General features: G+C 35.7%; 1 long non-coding RNA gene across 2 annotated transcripts in view; it reads left to right on the top strand.

Annotated features, from left to right (window-relative positions):
• The window catches only part of LOC127562784 (uncharacterized), a 38,937-nt gene extending 24,017 nt beyond the window's left edge, over positions 1-14,920 (top strand). The window contains exons 2-4 of one of the 2 annotated variants that reach the window (XR_007953816.1): positions 11,644-11,801; positions 12,819-12,962; positions 13,382-14,920. This is a non-coding gene — a long non-coding RNA (uncharacterized LOC127562784). Of the gene's footprint in view, positions 1-11,233; positions 11,802-12,818; positions 12,963-13,381 lie in introns of those variants that run through there. The other variant, XR_007953815.1, reaches the window with a different exon arrangement.
• Positions 14,921-20,969: the final 6,049 nt, after the last annotated feature.

The raw sequence follows: 20,969 nt of genomic DNA, 5'->3' as shown, positions 1-20,969 counted from the left end.
AGAAAAAAATATTATTTCAACTAATGAGTAAAGAAAAGCAGATGTAATGGCTCTGGGGTCCATCTGGAGCCTTAAACCTTTCCAAAACCATCAATCATTTATTCATCAGGCAATATTTAGGCCCTCTTATTCCCTAAAATTTAAACATTGAAGAAAATGAAAAGCTTACACTTAGAAAAACACCAGCCCACCAATCGAAGAAGAAATGATCTTCTTTACAATCCTCCTCTCAGTGCAACTGGGCTGGTGGCTGGGCCAGCACCCATATGGTACAAGTGGTCCATTAAGCTCTGCTGCTTCTGCCGCTCGTGAGGAGAAGGCCCATTGACAGTCATTGCCAGTCCTCCCCAGAGAATTCTTAGGATGTGTAACGCCATGTGGGTTTTGTGAATGAGAGAAAAATATTAAACTCTAATAAAACTGAAGTGATGTATTATAACAAAATTGCGCTAAAGAGGACCTAGGGAATACAATAAAATATTTCAAATAATTAAAGCAATGGTGCTTGTCATGGGATGCATGTCAATACAGTCAAGCCAAGTAAAGTAATTTATCTCTATGAATGAAAGAAAAGAAAAAAACAACAACAAATGAAGAGCTTACGTAAAGGAATAGTAGGGCAGAGATGGGAAGCAATGGCTTCCAACTCATGGAGCTACCCCTGACAAAATGATCTGTGCTTTTGCATCAGATCATGAGCTCCTACGAGGATATTTATTTTCACTTGTCAGATGATACCAATAGGTAAAGGAATTTAATAAAATATCACACTAATAAAAGTAGCAATAATAATATTTTCCCCATAAATCTGGTTTTCATTGTCCCAACTACTGCAGACACATGGAAAGTTGCATTTGTAACCAGCATGTGAGATCAGGGTACACATATGGAGAAATTTTATGCCTCTGGCACTGTAGGGCTACTGCTATCTTCTGGTAGCAGCATCCTCTCCCAGCTGGGTCTGCACCCTGCTGATTTATTTCTTATGCACTCTGCATCTTTTAGGTATTTTTTATATGGTCTTATGATGGATGCCAGACAGAATTTTACCAAGGATGGGTCTGCAGGGTTTTTCATTGCTCTGAGATGAATCCAGAGTGTTCAACTGAATTGATACCCTGTACTCACAAGGGGAAGAGTGAGCCTTGCAATCTCTGACTTTAAAGGTCAGGGGGGTTTTGTTACAGTTTTTTTTTTTTTAAAGAAATAACACCTTTTAAAATATTATAGAGATAGAATAAAATACTAAAATTCATCTGGAAGAAGAAAGGTCAAAAAATATCAAGGGATTTAATGGGGAAAACAAAAAAGGAAGGTAACTTAACTGTACTAGATTTCAAATCCAACTCCAAAGGAATAATTATCAGAACAATTTGGCACTAGCTAAGAAATAGAGTGATCAATGGAATACATTAGATCCAAAGTATACAAAAGCAAATGCTCAGCATAACCCAGTGTTTGATAAACTCAAATCCCAATCTGTTGTCCAAGAGCTCTATTCCATAAAATAAAATAAAAAGAAATCTTCAGAAAGCAGTCTGGCAAAAATCAGATGTAGACTAATATGAAACAGCTAGATGGCACAATGGGTAGAGTGCTGGGTCTGGAAGCAGGAAGATGAATTCAAACTTGGTTCAGATACTTGCTCTATGTGTAATTCTGGGCAAATTACTTATACTGCCTCAGTTCTTCATTTTTTTTTAAACAAAGTGGAAAAGAACATGTCAAACTATTCCCATATCTTTGACAAAGAAAACCCCAAATGACTGATAAGCTCAAAATGAATGAATTTTGTAGACATCAAAATTGATATAAGCAAGTTAGAGGGACACAGAAAGATCTACAGAAAAGGGAAGAGTCCTTAGTCAAATGAGATAAGAGATTACCACAGGAATTTAGAGGAAGAATCAGAAACAGTTGGGGAGACCAAGGAAAGGCAGTTTTCTAGAAGAGACCCCTCTTCTTTTTTCTGGAGTAGATACTCATCCTTTTTGTTCTAGAAGAGATTCTCTCCCCCTTAGAGGACATACTACTTTTTTATGGAGAAATACTTTGTTGTAGCTTTATGTTAGTTATAGATTATTTCAATTATATAAAATATAAAAGGTTTTGTACCAAAAAAATCAAAATGATAGAGAAAACAGGGAATTGGGGGGAACTTTACAGCAATTTTCTCTAACAAAGGTCTCATTTTTCAAAAATAAAAGAAACTGAATGAAATTGAGAAATGGTTACAAAAAATATTATAAACAATTCTCAAATTCATTTATTTGAAGAAATCAAAGCATTGATAGTAATATGAAGAAATCCTCTAAATCACTAATGAGAAATAATAAAGAGAAATACAAATCAAACAACTCTGAAGTACCACTTCACACCAATGAACTGGCTAACATAACAGAAAAGGAAAATTATGAATACTGTAGTGGATATAAAGAGATAGGGACAATAATGTACTGGAATTATGAACTCGTTCAATCATGCAGGAGAGGTGACTCAGTGGATAGTACTTGATCTGGTATCAGGACTACTTGAGGTTAAATTTGGTCTCAAACAGTTAGTAGTCATGATTGAATTTTAACAAAAGGTTAAACTAAGGGAGATCTCTGAACAAGTTAGCATTTGTTAGCAGAGATATCCTACCTGCCAATAAATGCGTCAGTGTATTACTCTATTAATACAAAAGATCTTCAACAAAGGGACAGCTTCCCTTTAATAAGTTTTGGAGAGAATGGAACAAAGAATAAAACAAGGTAGATCAGATCATGTAATTAAAAGCAACATGATTGGTTCCAGAGTTGAGACACAGGGAAGACTATGATTGGGTGAAGGTTTGGCAATGGAGACTCTCAATGACTCCCATCCTTCTCTTATGACACTGAGAAATACTTTTTGAGTGGGAAATGCTCTTTGAATCTAGATATGAGATAGTAGCCCAGAGTTTTGGATGGTTCTTGAAGGAGAGCTTGGTGGAATAAAATTACTAGACTCAGCCCCCTGGCTTTTCAAATTCTCCAAGGTTGGTTAAATTTCCTTGGCAGGAAATCTGGATTTTAAAATTGAATCTCTTATGGATCAGCTAAACTCTGAACTAAGTTCAGAGACAGAGAACTGGGTCCTAGGCAATTATAAGGCAAAAGCAGTTACAGAACAAAAATCAATTCAGGACAAATAGGATCAATAAGAAAATGATGCAGAATTGAGCTTAATCGTCTCACTAGGCAGCCAAGTTACTTAATCTCTGTATGTCTTAATCCACTGGAGAAGAAAATGACATCTTTATCAAGAAAATTCCATACAATGTCATTTAGAATCAGACAACAACAAATCATGCTGGAGAACAAATTGAAATGAGGGTCAAAGGGATATAAAAGTGTGTATTCACAGGTTTGAATTGCAAAGAGATAGAAAAACGGAAAAGGAGCTAGATGGAAAATAAATATTAATAGCAGCTCTTTGGGGAGTAGCAAAAATTGGAAAATGAGGGAACTTTTTGGGAAATGGCTGAACAAGTTATGCTATATGACTGAGATAGGATATTATTGTGCTATAAAAATGATGAAAGAGATGATTACAGAAAAATCTAGGAAGACTTATATGAATTGTTGAAAAAGTAAAGTGAGCAGAACCAAGAGAACATTATATATAGTAATAGCAAGATTGAAATGATGATCAATTGTGAAAGATTTAGCTACTCTGATCAAGACAATAATAATTCCAAAGAAAAATGCTATCCATTTCCAGAAAGAGAAGTGATGGATTCTGAGCACAAATTGAAGCATGTTTATTTTTTCCTGTTCTTTCCTTCTGCAATCTAAGGTGGAAATATTATACATGACTTCATAAATATAATGTATTTCTTGCCTTCTCATTGTAGGAAGGGAGAGAATTTGTAACCCAAAATTTTGAAAGACTAGTGAAAATAAATGTGATGGGATTTGCCATCAATTTCTAACCCTAACCTCAGGCTTGACTTTTAAGCTAGAAGAATTCTTCAGGAAAAGATAGGGCAAAATTTTCTTCCATATTTGGGATGAAAACAAATGATTTCTCTCATATTTACAAAGGTTAGCAAAGAACTTTCTTCACTACAACCTTGTGAATTATTACAGAAGTAATTATTAAATTTCCCTTTATATGATATATGTCTACGTGTACATAAATATATATCCACATATATATAAGTATGCATAAATGCATATTATATTATAATGTGTACATTATATAAATATTGTATAATACTGAAATATTATGTCAATTATTTTTATTCTGCATAAAATCTTACATCTTTTCCCAAGTTTCTCTCAATTCTTTTTTGTCATTTGATATGGTACAATGTTCCATTGCATTTGTATGCATTTAGTGCCATTTATCCACCCTTTCTTCAGTTGATAGCTAGGTTTCCATAGTTTGCTTCTATGCACAAAGTTCTATAATAGATTGCATTATGTTTGCATTAATAATATATGTGCATATATATGCATTTATATAAAATCTATGTCTAGCAATTGGTAGGACTGGGTACGATGTATGTATAGTTTGGTGACTCACATATATCTAGACTGCTGTTTAAAAGAGCTAAGTCATTTCACAGTTGGGCCAATAGTGCATTGATCTGTCTTCTATGTCACAGGCTTTCAAAGATTTATGATTTCCATCTTTTGTCATCTTTGTAAATCAGTGTGCATTAAAATCTGCATTGCATTAGTTTGCATTTATCTTTTTAGCAGTTTGGAGCGTTCTTTCACAGAATTGTCAACTATCTTAATTTCTTTGAACAGTTCTTTGTTAAAATCGGCTTATCTAAGGAGGACTCATTCTTTTATATTTATATAAATTTTCACATATCATAAATTATGGACATTTCCCAGATACTTTCAGTGAAGATGTCTCCACTTTCAGTCAACATTTTCTGATTCTTGTTGCACTGCAAAATTACTTATATTGATTGTTTCCATTTCTTCTTTTAGCACTCCAGGATTATAAAATATATCCACTTCCATTAGCTTAAAAGAGGTTACTGATCTTTAATGTTTGTCACCTAAACAGTTGGAGCTTATCATGATATATGGTATAATATGCTTACATCTAATTTCTGATAAAAATGATTTCAAGTTTTCTCAGTTCTTATCAAAGAGGGAGTTTTTCCACCAGCATTTTGAGACTGATGGTTGCACTGAACATGAGACTACTATGCTTTGTTGCTTCTGGGTTTTGCTTGCCTGTTTTTTCCATTAATCAATTTTTCTATTTAAGGAAAAAAAAAAACTACTAAATGGCTCTAACATTTTTTAAAACTAGAACTGCAATTTCATCAATATAGGTATGGAGCTCATGTGAGGAACTCACTTTCTCATCAGAGATAGGTAACTGTACTATAATTTATAGCCTTAAAGAATTGCTCTGGGCACTAGAAAATTAAGAGAATTAAGGTGATGCAGTCTGGGTATCAGACCCACAACCTGAATCCTATTCTTCCTGACTAAGGCCAGCTTTCTCTTCACTAAACCACAATGCCTCTCTTTATAAAATAGTTGGAGTTTTGATAATGTTAATCATTTCTTAGTTCATTCTTGCCCCATGATTTCACCTGCCATTCTTGACCCTTTTTATTCTTCCAGGTAAATGTTGCTTCATTCTTGTTCCATGATTTCACCTGCCATTCTTGACCTTTTTATTCTTTCAGGTAAATGTTGCCTCATTTTATAGATTAAACTCTCAGTTATTACTACAACTACTTCACTAAGACAACACCCTGATTGTTCCAATGTGGAATGTACCTGGAATCAGGTAATATTCATGCCACCGGACTTGTAACAATTTGGCCAAATAGTCCCATGATGCGCCATGGGCAAACAATGCCTACTGCCAGTCATAAATTTTTCTTGCCTTCTCATTGTAGGAAGGGAGAGAATTTGTAACCCAAAATTTTAAAAGACTAGTGAAAATAAATGTGGCTGGTAATCAGTCCCTACAAAAAGATTTAACATAGATTCCTAGGACAATGTTTTATAATCCTGCTGTTTGAATCTAGCACTAATACTATTTTAATTATGTATTTTATTTCTTTCATTAAATACTTCCCAATTTCATTTTTTTTTTTTTTTTGCTAAAGCAGTTGGGATTAAGTGACTTGCCCAATAACATTTCTAAAAAAATATAACATTCACTAAAAAATTAAGTTCCAAATTCTTTCCTCCCTCCCCCACCCTGAGAAGGCAAGCAATACATCATTATACATGTGAAGTCATGGGAAACATACTTCCAGATTGCCATGTTGCAAAAAGAAAATACAGAAATTCAAGAAAAAATACTTATTTTAAAGTCGGCTTCAGTCTGCACTCAGAGATCCTCAATTCTCTCTCTGGAGGTGGAGAGCATCTTTCACCATAGGTCATTTGGTCTTAGATCTTTGTCTTGTTTCAAGGAGCAAAGTCTTTCACAGTTAATCACTATTACTAGACTACTACTGTTGCTATTGATTATTAATAGACTATTACTAGAATCTGGTTTTCAATAGCTCTTTTGAGAGCAAAAGAGGAAGAACTACAAATATTTCCATTTCCTGCTTTTTTAAGGAATATCCTAACCATGCCTAATAGGGTCAACCATTTGAAGTCACATAATAAATTCTAGCTTCTTTGAGGGCTCCAAACCCCTCACCTGTCTCCTATTTTTAACTGTGGCATTATTTATAATGTCTGGAAGGTCATGAATGAAGCTTAGGAAGATGTCCTGGGGAACAGAGGAGCAAGTCCCGACTCTCAGTTCTGAATATCTGAATTCAAGTGACCCTTTGCCATTTCCACATTACTATGTGACTTTGGGCAAATTGTCATCTCTCATAGGCTCAGTTTCTCTATTTGTAAAATAGATTGGACCTAGCAGTAGCAAAAGTCCTTTCCAAATCAAGACCAATGATCTATGACCTTCCATTATCAGTGCATTTGGGACTAGAAACATCTAAGTTTCTTTTAAATTCCTTCTTCACAATAACCAGAAGTCATGTGAACTGTGGTATTCTGGAGAAACTAACATCCCTTCCAATTTCCTATTGAAATGAGGTAATCAAAGAGAAAGTAGGAGGCCCTCGTGATGGTGTGGGATCTCTTGCCATTATTAGGATTGGACCTCCTTTCACAGGAGCTGAGTGTTTGTCTATACCAGAGATCGGCTTTGAGCCACACACTGAAATTTCTTCTGCTTTACCTGTATTAGAACTAGCGTAGCAGCTGTGAATGCTTCTGGAGATGCCCCACAAATGGAAAATAAGATAGGAGACAAGGTGAGCAAAGGCAGCTGCTCCTGCCAGGTAACAAGAGTTTGACACAAGATCTTTCTGAACCAAGGCGCCCATGATCATGGGTAGCGTCATCCCTACTAAACAGTGAGAGCCTTTTCCTGGTCATCAGATGATCGGAGACCTGATCAGGGCTGTCCCCAGTTAGGATGCTGGAAGCCTGAAAGTGAGTAGACTTCAGGAACAGACTGAGTCATGCATAATGTATGCATTTGTTTTGTCTGACTGTCCTTGTTAACTGCAGGGGTAAGAGAGATAAAAGAAGGGAGATAGATAATATCAATGAAAGATTTTATAAATTCACAAAAAAAACCAAGGGAAGTTCAAGAAATACAGACTACAAAAGCTTTGTTCCTGCTCTATTAATGTAAAGTTGGAATAAGCTAAATTCCATTTCACATGACGTCTTCATTTCTTTTCATGTGTATTGTATTAAAATGTCCACTTCTCTTCATGTCTATGCTTACCTTAAAAAAAAAAATAAGATTTTTTCAAAAGGGACTAGACATTTCCCATGGTAGGATCAGAAGTCTTGCTTAATAAATGGTCAACTGCCTCCAGCATCTGTCACTGGAAGAGGAAGAGGAGAACTGGATGAAGAGATTGGGTTACAAGCACTATGTTGCTACTATGTCATTTAGAAAGATCATCACACCACTAGCTTTGATATCGTGAGACTGAAAGATTCATGTCTTTTGAACTCTATGAGACTCCTTTGAATTTTCAATACTTTACCCAGCAACTCAATTTGGATTTGTGCTGTTCAAACAAGACCAAGAGTTAACCATGTAGGAGTGGATCACATATGTCATATACTACAAAAGATCATGGAGCATAGATTTAAATCCAGAAGAGACTTTAGACCAAATCTTGTCTAAAGGAAGTACTTGAGATTCATTAAAACAAAGGATGTGACTCAGTTCACAAAATGATATGAGGCAGCTTAGATTTTCAAACCCTTTGGACTCCAAATCTAGGGACCCACCACCATTAAGGAGAGCCTGGTCTGTTTCCTCTCCTTACAAAAGAAATTCTCTGAAGACAGTCCCTGCCTGGGACAAATCACTGATGGACTATCTCCTTTAAACAAGACAAGTGACTTGCCCAGGCTCATGCAGCTAGGCCAGATCTGAACTCAGGCCCTCTGACTCCAGGCCTGGGGCTCCATTTTCTGTGCCACCTATTACTAATGATGATCTTGGGTTTCAATTCTTCATTAATCATTTTTGTACATTTTTTGTGTGAAATGTATTCCCTTGTATCCCAAAAAGATATAAAAAAGGAGAAAGGATCCACATGTGCAAAAATGTTTGTGGCAGCCCTTTCTGTAGTGGTAAGGACTGGAAAACTGGAAACTGGGTGTATGCCCATCGGTTAGAGCAAGTTATGGTTTATGAATGTTATGGAATATTATTGTTCTGTAAGAAATGATTGGCAAGATGATTTCAGAGAGCCTTAGAGAGACTTACAGGAACTGATACTAAATGAAGTGAGTAGAACCAGGAGATCATTATACTTGGCAACAACAAATCTATACAATGATCAGTTCTGATGGATGTGGCTCTTTTCAACAATGAGATGAGTCAGGCCAGTTATAATGATTTTGTGATGAAGAGAGACATCTACTGAGTGGGGATCACAACACACTATTTTTACCTTTTCTTTTCTTTCTCATTTTTCCCTTTTTGACCTGATTTTTCTTGTGCAGCACAGTAAATGCAGAAACATGTACAGAAGAAGTGCACATATTTAACATATATTAGATTATTTACTGTTTAGGGGAGGAAATGGGGGGAAGGTAGGGAGAAAAATTTGGAACACAAAGTTTAGCAAGGGTGAATGTTGAAAAGTATCTTTGCATGTATTTTGAAAATCAAAAGCTATTATTAAAAAAAAATTGAGTCTCTGACTTCTTTGATCTTCTTCTCTTAATCAATAGAAAGGGAGCAGACTCATTTTCACTTTCTCCCTTTATTCTGAGCTAAAGCCTTCCAGACACTATTGTGTTCATTCCTCTTGTCTTCCCATTATCTGTCCCTGTTTCTGTCTTCTACATTATTCAAAAATCTAAAAAATTAGCTAGTTCCTTGTGCATATAAATATCCACCCCCCAAACTGTGCCACCAGCCATCAACAACCAGATTAGTGCTTTATAATTATTAGTTTATTGATTCTATTTTGCTCTTTTAAAAGAGCTCCATTTTTTCCTTTTTGTGTCTTAACAGTTATACTTTTGAGAGCTTCCGCCACCTTCCTATTTTATTTCTACTGTCAGATTTTAGCCATAGAATCCTACTTATCCTTTCACTGAAGTTTTGATACATAATGTTCCAAAATACAGAGCACATATCAGATAATGCTTCATTTCCTCTTTTCTATCATAAATTCTTAGATAAACTGGTCACATTCACCACCGCCCAAGCTTCCCATCACATATAGCAACAAATAATTCTTCCTTCTCAGTGAGCATCAACCAATGCTTTCTTCAGGAAGCTATCCTCCCTTATAGCTTCTTCCAATTTTTAAAGGTTGAAATTATCATTAGGACAATTCAAGATTGGACGCTCTCTTCCTTAGTGAATAACAGGGAGGAAGAGGAAAGGATTACGAAGCACTCTAACATCTGTTGGGATAATTGGAGTTCTCCCATTCACTACAATAGCATGATTTCCTAATAAACTTGTTGCCTGTTTCCTTGACTCCCCATTCATTTCTTCTTTCTATCTAGGTAGTCTGTAGTACACTCTCATTAGAATTTTTATCTCTTTCAATATTAGTTCATTTTTACCCAATTGGTACCCACTGTTTTCACCCTTCTGAGTCCTATTCTCCGCCACTTACTACATCTCCACCCAACCCCACTTTCCTACCCACTCTATCCCCCCTACTCCTACCACATGTGAACCTCTAGATATTCCAGGGGTCCTCAAACTTTTTAAATAGGGGGCCAGTTCACTGTCCCTCAGACTGTGGGAGGGCCAAACTATAGTGAAAACAAAAACTTTGTTTTGTGAGCCTTTAAATAAAGAAACTTCATAGCTCTGGGTGGGGGGATAATCGTCCTCAACTGCTGCATCTGGCCCGCTGGGCCGTAATTTGAGGACCCCTGAGTCTAGAAAATCTATGCCAGTTTAAGGCACTCTGGTCCAAAACCTACTATAAACTATATTTCATGAAGACCACAATATATTCATTTATTTCTAGCCAACTTAAGACACAAGAACTCAAAGCAAAGCAAAATAAACATATAATCAAATGACATAGTAGATAAATTGGTGAGAAAATATTTTTTCATTGTAAACATAAAGTTGACTCTTTCATAGGTTTTATACTACCTGTAGCAGAGGGTATATATGTGTAAAATGAGTAACTTGGGAACATGCATGAAAAACAAATATGGTGTATGAGGGTGACTTGTAACCGTGGAATATGACTAAAGGAAAAGATTCTAGAAACTCATATATTCATATAGGGTACATATATGTCCAGGTCCACTCACTCATCTTATGTCACAAAGTTGCTTATGTTCTCTGCTGGTATAAACATTATTTTCCATTGGGGATCCTGGTTCTTCTAGGAACATTATTTTTGTTTGTGTTTGGTCAGGTCACCTCCACCATCCCTCTCCACTGGTTGTGTGGTCACTCATTTTTTTCTCCCCTATTTGCTACTGAACTTTGTGTATTTATGCTATCTGTTAATTTCTCCTAAGAAATAGAATTAACTATTCCTATGAAGACTCTGAGCTTTATGTGCCAGCACCCCTGTTCAGGGCAGCCCCAGAAAATTCCCAGCTAATGACAAGTATTTTTTTAAACTCCTAGTTTCAGATAATCATATAACTTAAAATTGCAGAATTCTTGTCGATGTCTGTGAAATTCTTGATTGAGAGTCCGAGTCCCAAAATTCATTCAGTGATTGCACAAAAAACCTCACAAAACACTCAATGGTGCCTTTGTGTATTTGTGGGGTGTGGTGATTAAAATAAAAGGTTTCCCTTAATTGAAATGTTCAATTAACATTCAAATGAATTCAGATAAAACATAAAAGGTTTAAAAATATATGTTGGCTCTATTCCTTGTTCTGTTTCTCTGCTCTTAATGTGTGATCCCAGGCAAGTCACTTCACCCTGTTTGCCTCAGTTTCCTTATCTATAAAATGAACTGGAAAAAGAAATCACAAACAACTCCAGCATCTCTGCCAAGTAAACCCCCAATAGTCATATAGAGTTAGACACGAATGAAAACAACTGAACAAGAAGAGCAACAACTGGAAAACTTGGCTGTTGTCCATGAATGCTCTCCTTCCTCTTTTCTGCTTCCTGTTTCCTTGATTTCTTTCAGGTCCCAGCTAAAATCTCATCCTCTATGGGAAGACTGTCCCAATCCTGCTTGATTCTAACACCTCTGTCTTGGTCATGTCCAGTTTATCCTCAGTATAGCTGGTTTGTGTACATTTGTTTGCATGTTGTTCCCCCCAATCAACCTCAAGTACTGAGAAGGTAAGCGGTATTTGTTCCCTTTCTTTGTATACTTACCCTTTAACACAGTTCCTAGAACATAATACAATAACTGCTTATTGACTAATTGACTCTATACAATCATATGATTATTTCTTTTTTTTTTTTTGTTACACAACTCCACGATCTATGGATCTATTGTTTCTTCTGAATGATATATAATATTCTAGATTTATAAGGCAGTGGGGCAGTACAGGGGATAGAATGCATCAGACATCAGGAAGATGTCTTCCTGACTTCAAATCTGGCCTCAGACATTTACTAGTCCTGTGATTATTTTCTCAATTTCCACATCTGTAAAATGAGCTGGGAAAGTCTTTGCCAAGAATACCTCAAAAGCGGTCATAAAGAATTGAAGGTGAAAAATGATTAAACAACAGCTTAAGTTTATGTTCCACATATAGATATTTTCCTGCAGTCTAGAGATAACTAGGAATGTCAACTTTTCCTCCTTCTTCTAAAATATGTAGATCACCTTGTACCTCTGTTGTTTGGGGTTATTGTTGTTTTGTTGTTGTTTGTTTGTTTGTTTTTGCACTTGTGGAGATACCTGAATTGATTTTCTAATATTTCATGACTTTTTAAAAAAATATTTTTGAATTATTGTCCATGTCTACTATTATTCTTCCAATATTGGACCCTCTTTCAATCCTATATAGCTGTGTAGGTCTATGTCTAGGTTGTTTTCTCTTTCTGTATTTTCCTGATAAATGGCCCAAGACTTCAGGGAATATTTTTGTTCTAAATGTATTCTATATTTGTCCAAGAAATCATCATTGCTATATTTTAAGCCATGTTCCAAAAAAATCCTTATGTCACTATCTTTTTAGCTATAGTTCCCAAATCTCACTTTCTTTTCTTTTTCTTTTTTTAAAAACTTTTTGAAAAATAAAAAAATTTGAAAAATAAATTGCATGCAAAGATCGTTTTTAATATTCATTGTTGCAAAACCTTGTGATTCAATTTTTTCTCCCACTTTCTTCCCTCCCTCTCTCCCAGACAACAAGTAATCCAATATAGGTTAAACATATGCAATTCTTTTAAACATATTTCCATATTTATCATGCTGCACAAGAAAATCAGATCAAAAGGAGAAAAATGAGAAAGAAAACAAGCAAGCAAACAAAAACAAGAACAACAAAGGTAAAAATACTATGTTGTGATCCACATTCAGTTCTCTCTCTGGACGGAGATGGCTCTCTCCATTAAAAAAAAAAAAAAAAATGGACTGTTCGAATTGACCTGAATCATTTCATTGTTGAAAAGAGTCAAGTTCATCAAAATTGATCATCATATAATCTTGTTACCATGTACAATGTTCTCTTGGTTCTACTCATTTCACTTAGCATCAGGTGATATAAGCTCTCCAGTGCCTTTATCTTTTGATGCTCTTTCTTGAATAGACTTCAATTATGTAAATACTACTTGTGACCCCTAAATCATAGGTTTCTTTCTTAATGATTCATAATATTTAGGAATGTTTTCTAGATATTTTTTTTGTTGTTGTTGGTAAAATCTTACTTATAATCTCTTTATTTTCCTATCATTAACTCTTGCTTTAGGTAGCACTTGTCTGGTCTGAAGAAAAAAAAAAAGAACTTTGCTGAGATAAACCTGAACTCTCCGATACATGTTCAATCAACAAATAGCTGTTTTCAGAGAAATTCAAGGATAGTCTAGAGGAAGAAAGATGAAACTCCCTAAAGACACCCACAATGACACTCATCTCCAGTTCGTTCCTCATCTCCACCTTGATATTTCCTGTGATCTGTGCCGATGATCTCTCACTTAACAGTGGTGGTCACTGTCAGATGTCACTGCTTGAAGAATACGTGGTTGCTTCATATGAGAGTCTCAGATTCTCTCTGGATGACCTGGAGGTGAACAAGAATCCCCTGCTGCAATTGCCTCGCGAGGAGCAGGGTATTCAGTTAGGTTGGGAATTCCACTAAGAGAGACCTCTGTTGGAAGATGCTTTGCTGTTCCTTGAAGCAGACCTACAGTTGCCTAACTACCCTGAATCATATTCTCTGAGGCCTTCATCAGCCACCAATAAAGACTTCGTAAGTACTCATTTTGTGCCAGCCACATATTTGCAGCCAGCTGTCATGACTGATGCTCCAAGCATCCCTGGGGTAGAATTCTCTAGCTTTACCTCCCGAGTCACATGAAATATCAACTTTAAATCTAATCCTAAATGGCAATCATTGTGATTGGCACAAATACGGGACATGCACATTACACACTATGCATATATACTCACACAAAATGCTGGCTGGAAGTGAGATCCTCAGCCTTTGTCACACTTATTTGTAAGGGCTTTTAAAGGAAAAGAGCCAATCAGGATGTGGTTTGATCTAAACTTCAGAGCTCTTTCACTGGCTCCAGGAGGCTTATTATTCTCTCTTATTTTGGAGTGCTGGTCCACTTCATTGAGTCTTCTTGTCTAACTTTTCCATTTTCTAACTAGAATATTTTCATATTGGAAATGTCACCATTTATCTGGATAGGGAACTGTGGATGAAAACTAAATTGAGAATTATGGAAGAATTCCATACTTCAGTGAAGTAAGGTGAGGCAGGTGAGAGAAAAAAAAAAAAGGTTTCTGAGCCCAAAAAACTAAAGAATCAAGAATGGAATCAATTCATTCATTGCAGCCAGGCCCCCAAAGTCCTTGACATTCAGGTCACTAATCAGCATTGCAAATAGCCTCTTTTTTTCTTCCCACAATTATTAGGTCAAGTTCATTTGCATTCTGCCTCTGGGGACTAAATAAGGGACCCAGATTGATATAACAGCATTTGCATCATGACACAATGACATTTGCGTGATACTATAACGTACAATATAGTACATCACCCAATGGCATCGAAATGCAGACAGGCTGGGTGGGTAGTAAAGCATGTCACCCCAGTCTGTTCACTTATCTTTAAACTGGATTAGCTACTCAGATACTCAGTTCATGTTAACAAATGAGAGGAGTGAAAAGAGGAAAGAACATTTTAAAACCATGATACAAATTAGATGATGGCGTCTGACCCGCAATAGAATACAAGTATATATATGTATTATGTATATAGATAAAATATGATTTTTCTTGAGGTTGTTTTTGTCTATTTTTTTTTACAACATAACTCTTTATAGAAATGTTTTACATAACTACATATGTATAACCTATATAGAATTATCTGCCTTCTCAATGAAGAGGGGTTGGGGAAGAAGAAAAGAAGAGAATTTGGAACTCAAAATTTTAATATTAAAAAGTATTTTTGTATGTAACTGGGGAAAATAAAATACTAAATAGAGATCTACGTTCAAATTTCAGTATAGACACTAGCTGTGTGATCCTGGACAAGTTACTTAACCTGTTTCTGTTTGTTCATCTGTAAAAATAATTACATGTTACTGTAATAGTATTTTAAGTCTATTAAGTTTTTTATACGAATTATTTCATTTGATCTTTAAGCAAGACTATGAGGTAGGTACTGTTATCATTGTCATTTTACAGAAGAGAAAAAAAAAAAACTGAGGCTGAGAAAAAGTAAGTTACTTTTCCAAGATCATGGAGCCTGTAAGAGTCTGAGACAGGTTTCAAACTTGAATCTTCTTACCTCCAAGACTAGTGTTCTGCTCATTGCACCACCCAGCTGTAGCTTGTAAAATAAGGTATTAGCTCAAATGACTTCTAAGCATTTTTCCAACTCTCAGTTTTGTTCCTACCAATATCTACTATTCTGAAACTTGTAGCACAAAAAAAGCTCCCGAAACCATCAAACTGTAGAACATAGGGATGTATTTTCTGCATATATAGCAGGTGAACCACAAAATTAATCCTTTTGTTAGGTGGAACCTAAGAAGAAAATTTCGTTGGTACTTTAACTTCAGGGCTAGTTCTAAATCCAGAGGGTGGAGGGCATGACTCGATAAGCATGTCTTAAGTGCTTATTATGTGCCAGGCACTGTGCTAAGGGAAGGGGATACAAAGAGAAAATAAAGCTAATCTTTACACTCAAAGAGCTTTCACTTGAAGTTACAGACCATATGCCCATATGTACACATGCAGAGTAGTTGGAAATCAACATAAGGGGAAGCTGTTATAAATAATTGAAGGGATTGAAAAGGGCATCTGCCTGCCTGCCATGTCACCTCCAGAATCCTGATTTTCTGCTTCCCAATTTGGATCCCTCCTCTGTGACCCTGAATTCAAGTGGGGAGCAGTTATCATATCTTGTTCTAGACTCACAAGTTTAATTGTCATTTCCTTGCCATGTCTAAGCCCCTCCCTCAAGTTTTAAATCAATCTCTAATAATAGTATTGACTTTATCAATATCATTTCTGGAAAGGATTTGTCAATCACTCATCTTCTGACTTTGCTCTAGTTCCCATCGGATCTCCCAGTGGTCATCCTAGAAAAACATTCAATCACAAGCCAATAAAACAGAAAATAGAAACTATTTTTACAATAGGATATAAAAATAGATCCATTTGGGATCAAATGAGGGCCAATTTCCTACTACTCAGACTTGTAGGGTCTTTTTGGTGGTCTTTGTTGAATTAAGGCACTGGAAGAAATTATAGTTTTCCCAGGAGACAGGACAGAAATAACTCCTGGCAATACATTCTATCAAAATTAGGCATGTCTCGAAGTATGAGTTACCACCTTTTCCAAAGAGGATATATTTATATTCACTGGGGAAAAATATTTCTGAATCTGAAAGTCATGAGTAGAGGCAATGGTATAATATTAAATTAAGAGGGGAAGACTGACATCACAGAAATAAAATAATTTAAAGCTCAGATGTTTCTCTGAATCCTGTTTTTTTCTTCCTCCTCTCTATTCAGACTCTCTGAATTGCCCTGCTTTTTCCTCATTTCTTTCCTCTTTTTCAATTTCATTCAGAGAATCTTGCTAGATATTTACCAAAACTCACATACATAATTTATCCATAACTTTCTGGTTTGGGCAAAAAGAGAATAGGAAAATAAATAATTCTATCTTTCAGTAACTTCACTGATCTGACTCAGGTATGAGATTGCTGGAAGCCATAAAATTATAACCAGGATAATTCACCTATTTGTTTTCCTATACCCAGCATCTGATTTGGGCTGGGTTTGCTCTTGGAAGAGGCTGGCCCCTAATGAGAAGGGTTGACCTCCTTCTAATATTATTGATATTATTAAGTTGGTCACTCTGAAACCCCCAGGAGAATTTTGTTCATACCTCAAGAAAGGAACTTGAGAAGAAAATGAATCAGACGGGGAGCAGTTATTTATTCCTACACATGAAAGAAATCCTAAATATAAAAGAGAACATGAATAAAACAACTTAAAATAGGATTCAAAAAATTAAATTATAGTTACTGTTGCAGTCTGTTTGAAAATGGGTATATATATATATATACATATATATATATATATATATCTCAGAACATAAAGCAATTTGCAAGATTATGAATTAGACATTTTATATTTCACCTCAGTTCTGCACTGTCCATGAAATTCCTGTATGACCCTCTGCTGAGAAAATGGCCAGACGCATCTAATCCTATGACTGTTCTCTCCAAATGTGCTGGAATTGTTGGGCACTCGTCCCATGGAACAATTCAGCTCTTATATGATGGCACCCAAGGCCCTCCTGACATCTCAAACTTATAAGGTAATCAGTAAGCCTAGAATCATTCATTTCAGGATAGATACTTGTTTGCATAGGATCAAGAAAGAACAAAGTTCAAAATCATTAACCTAAACCCAAGCTCAGATTTGTAAAGGCTGGATAAGTTCTTTATATGTCATGTATTCATAACAATACAGAAACCACCATGGCAGAAATAAAATAAACTTAATAATAAAAAAAGAATAAATTTAAATAAATTAATCGGACCAACCCTTTAATAAAGGATGTGAAAGTCTTTATATCATTTGAATACAAGAAGTAAGAGAGAGCTTAAGGTACTCCCACTTATTTTTAGACATCTAGATCTTCCATCTTTGCAGACAATAAAATATCTTCTCATCATCTCAAAAGTTCCATCTCCTCACCAATGAGTCTCACATGGCTGGACTGCCCTAGAATTTCCACTTGGTTACCAGGCATTGAGGCAATAACTCTAAGCATGTGTCATGGGATGCTCTTCTTTCTACAGCTATTGGAAGAAATGCATTAGAAATGATGGCTAATGAGGTTCACTATTAACAATTGGTCCCTGAGGCCTGGGACTCAGGGCTATTCTCTTCTCTGTGTTTTTCTACTAGCTAATCAAACAGTCATAAACTATCATTTCTATGCAATTGCATGGAAAGCTGAGGGCTTTATATATTATTATGTTAAAATGTAATATATATTAAAATATTTAAAACTTTATGATTCTGACTCAAAAATAGGATTACTGATAATCTGTTTCTGGGAAGCTATAAAGAAATGGAATTTATCTGTATCTATCTTTAATTATCTATTTATATATGTCTATGCATTAGTATGCTTAGACTATATAGTCTATGCATACTAAACATTAATATATGTCTGTGTATATGTGCAGATAGATGTGTGTGTGTATACAAATATATATATAGTGTAGGGCCCTTTCAGCCACTGATCATCTCCAGGAGAGAAAATTGTAGCAGGCAGGGTAATTTTGATTGGAAACATCATGCAAAAAGATGAGCAAAAACAAACCAGGAGAAAACACAAGCAGATCTAATTTCAATTTTTCTCTTCAGTTATCTAAGTGTACCTTTTAGAAGAGATTGAAATGAAGAGATTCTAATTAAAAACACAAAAACCATTTAAATGGCAAAATACACATTAAAAAGAAAATATATCATATAGCCATTGACCTTTTATAAATGATGATAATTCTCCTTGGCTGGCTGAGCTGGTATCAGGATACTTTAGTCATTATCTCTGCCCTAGCATCATGCCAGCAACATGGCACCTTTTAATTTTGTTCTCAAAAATTAAATACTGTGGCCACACTGAGTTTAAACTTGGATCTAATCTTAGAAGCAACGGGGACCATTATACTTGGTCAAGGAGGGGAGTGGTGTGGTCAAGCTTGTATATTCATTAATTTTGATGAGCATGGAAAGGACATCAGAGGACTCATGAAACAACCAATTTTAGTTTAGAAAAAAAAAAAGATGGTAAGGAAATGGAAGTGGAAATAACTGAGAGTAATCTCTAAAAAATGATAGCATCCTGTAAGATTTGCCACAGAAAGACTAAAGACTGACTTACAAGATATGGCAAAAGGGCTTTTGTAACCTAATGAGAGGAAGGTAAAAACAACAACAACAACAACAACAATTAAAGCTCCTAGAAAATTTCAATTGAAAAAGAATGAAAACTGATTTCCATCTGCCTATTATTGGTATTCTCTTTGCTTTACCCAAGAAAAAGATCTTCATCTTGAAATAGAAAGAACAAATGAATAATAATAATAATAGCTAAGTACTTTACAATTACTATCTAATTTAAAATGTATAACAATCCTGGGAGGTAGATATTATTATCCCTATTTTACATATGAGGAAACTGAGGCAGGCAGAGCTGAAATGACTCTCTTAGGTTACATAGCCAGTAAGGAGATGAAGCCAGACTGAATTCGGGTCTTTTGGACACCAAGTCCTGTGTTCTATCCTCTGTACCACTAAGTCTCTGTTTACGTTATATTATGATATGCTATATCATGTCATGTAGTGTTATATGACACAGTAGTTTTTACAAAGGAATTTTTACTTCAAAAAGATACAAAATACACAAATATTTTCCAATAAAATGGGAAACATCCTTCTTTTCCTGGCTCTGGGTACCACCTCATTCTTTAGGGAGGAAATGAGGATCAGGTTCTTAACTTAGTTAGGTTTCCATAGAGTATGATCCAACTCCCTATGAGTCCCCAGTCCCAGCTCCAGTGCCAGTGCCCAGAACTTGGGCTTCTCGAGGCTTCCCTGCCAGGCTGGTTGGCTGCACCAAGTCCCTGTAAACCTTGGTCCATGGTTTCCATGGCTTCAACTCCACAGGACAGTGAAGACTATAGAGACTGCTGCTGACACCTGAAAACAAAGAAAATAAATGACGTGGAACAGGACCAAAGAGCCCACCAATCATTTCTTGGAACTGGGTTAGAGAGCAGGGCAAGGAGAATTCTTCCTCTCTCACAAGTTCAATTCATGTTCTCCATTCTGAGCACAGTAAATAGGAATCACCAAGAAGCATAGTCTGAAGAAAGAGCAAATGGCTTAGAAATGCAGATGTCCAAGCAAAGGAGGTTTCCTCTAGAAGTAGATCCCTGTTGGACAGATAACTCAAAGGCTCTTCAAGGGCAGCTCCATGTTAAAACATACCTAGGGAAGCCTGGACTACTTGGAATATGAAATCAATTCCAAAGAAAGATTGAGAAGAAACCTGTGATTTCATTGGCAGAAAACTTCCAAGGTGAGAAACTACTTTTATTGATCTAGGTGGGCTCCAGCTCTGCAATTTCTAATCTTAGAGAGATGCCAGAGTTGAAATGATCTTTTGAAGGTTCATAAACAGTATGTGTCAAATGTGAGACTCCAATACAGGAATTCCTGATATTCAAAACAGTGTCTGTCTACTATACCATGATACTCCATTATAGTCATATGTAACACACATATATTTAATACATGTAACATATATACATGCATATGTATAAATACTTAAATATAGTTGTAAAACTAATGTTAAATTTAGTAGGAATGATAAAATTGTATCTCTGCACTTATTTGTTTTTCTTCTTTGCTTTAAATAAGGACTATTTTGCAGCTTAATCCCTTCCCACTAACTTTCTACCCCCTCCTTCTTTAGTAGAAGCCTTCCTTTCCAAGAAAGATGCATTATCTTCCTTAGTGAATCAGCAAATCCTGTGTTGGAGAATACCAATTTCATTCTGTTTCTTGAGCTTATTTCAACCATCTAGCAAGAGGCGGGATGTATGGCTTTTCTTCAATCTTTGTAGTCACCATTGTTTGATGCTTTGGTCAGAATTCTCAAGTTTTTTAAAGATATATTTCTTTACATTATGTTGTTTTCATTATTATTCCATTGACTGAGAGATTAAGTCCCAAAGATAGTCAGCAATTAACTAGGGGAAAGACAAAAACTGCCACCTAATCACCCAGGATCT

This window comes from Antechinus flavipes, chromosome 4, assembly GCF_016432865.1.
Source record: "Antechinus flavipes isolate AdamAnt ecotype Samford, QLD, Australia chromosome 4, AdamAnt_v2, whole genome shotgun sequence".
Lineage (NCBI taxonomy): Eukaryota > Metazoa > Chordata > Mammalia > Dasyuromorphia > Dasyuridae > Antechinus > Antechinus flavipes.
Note: the sequence above shows the minus strand (reverse complement) of the source record. Positions and strands in the feature narration are given on the sequence as shown.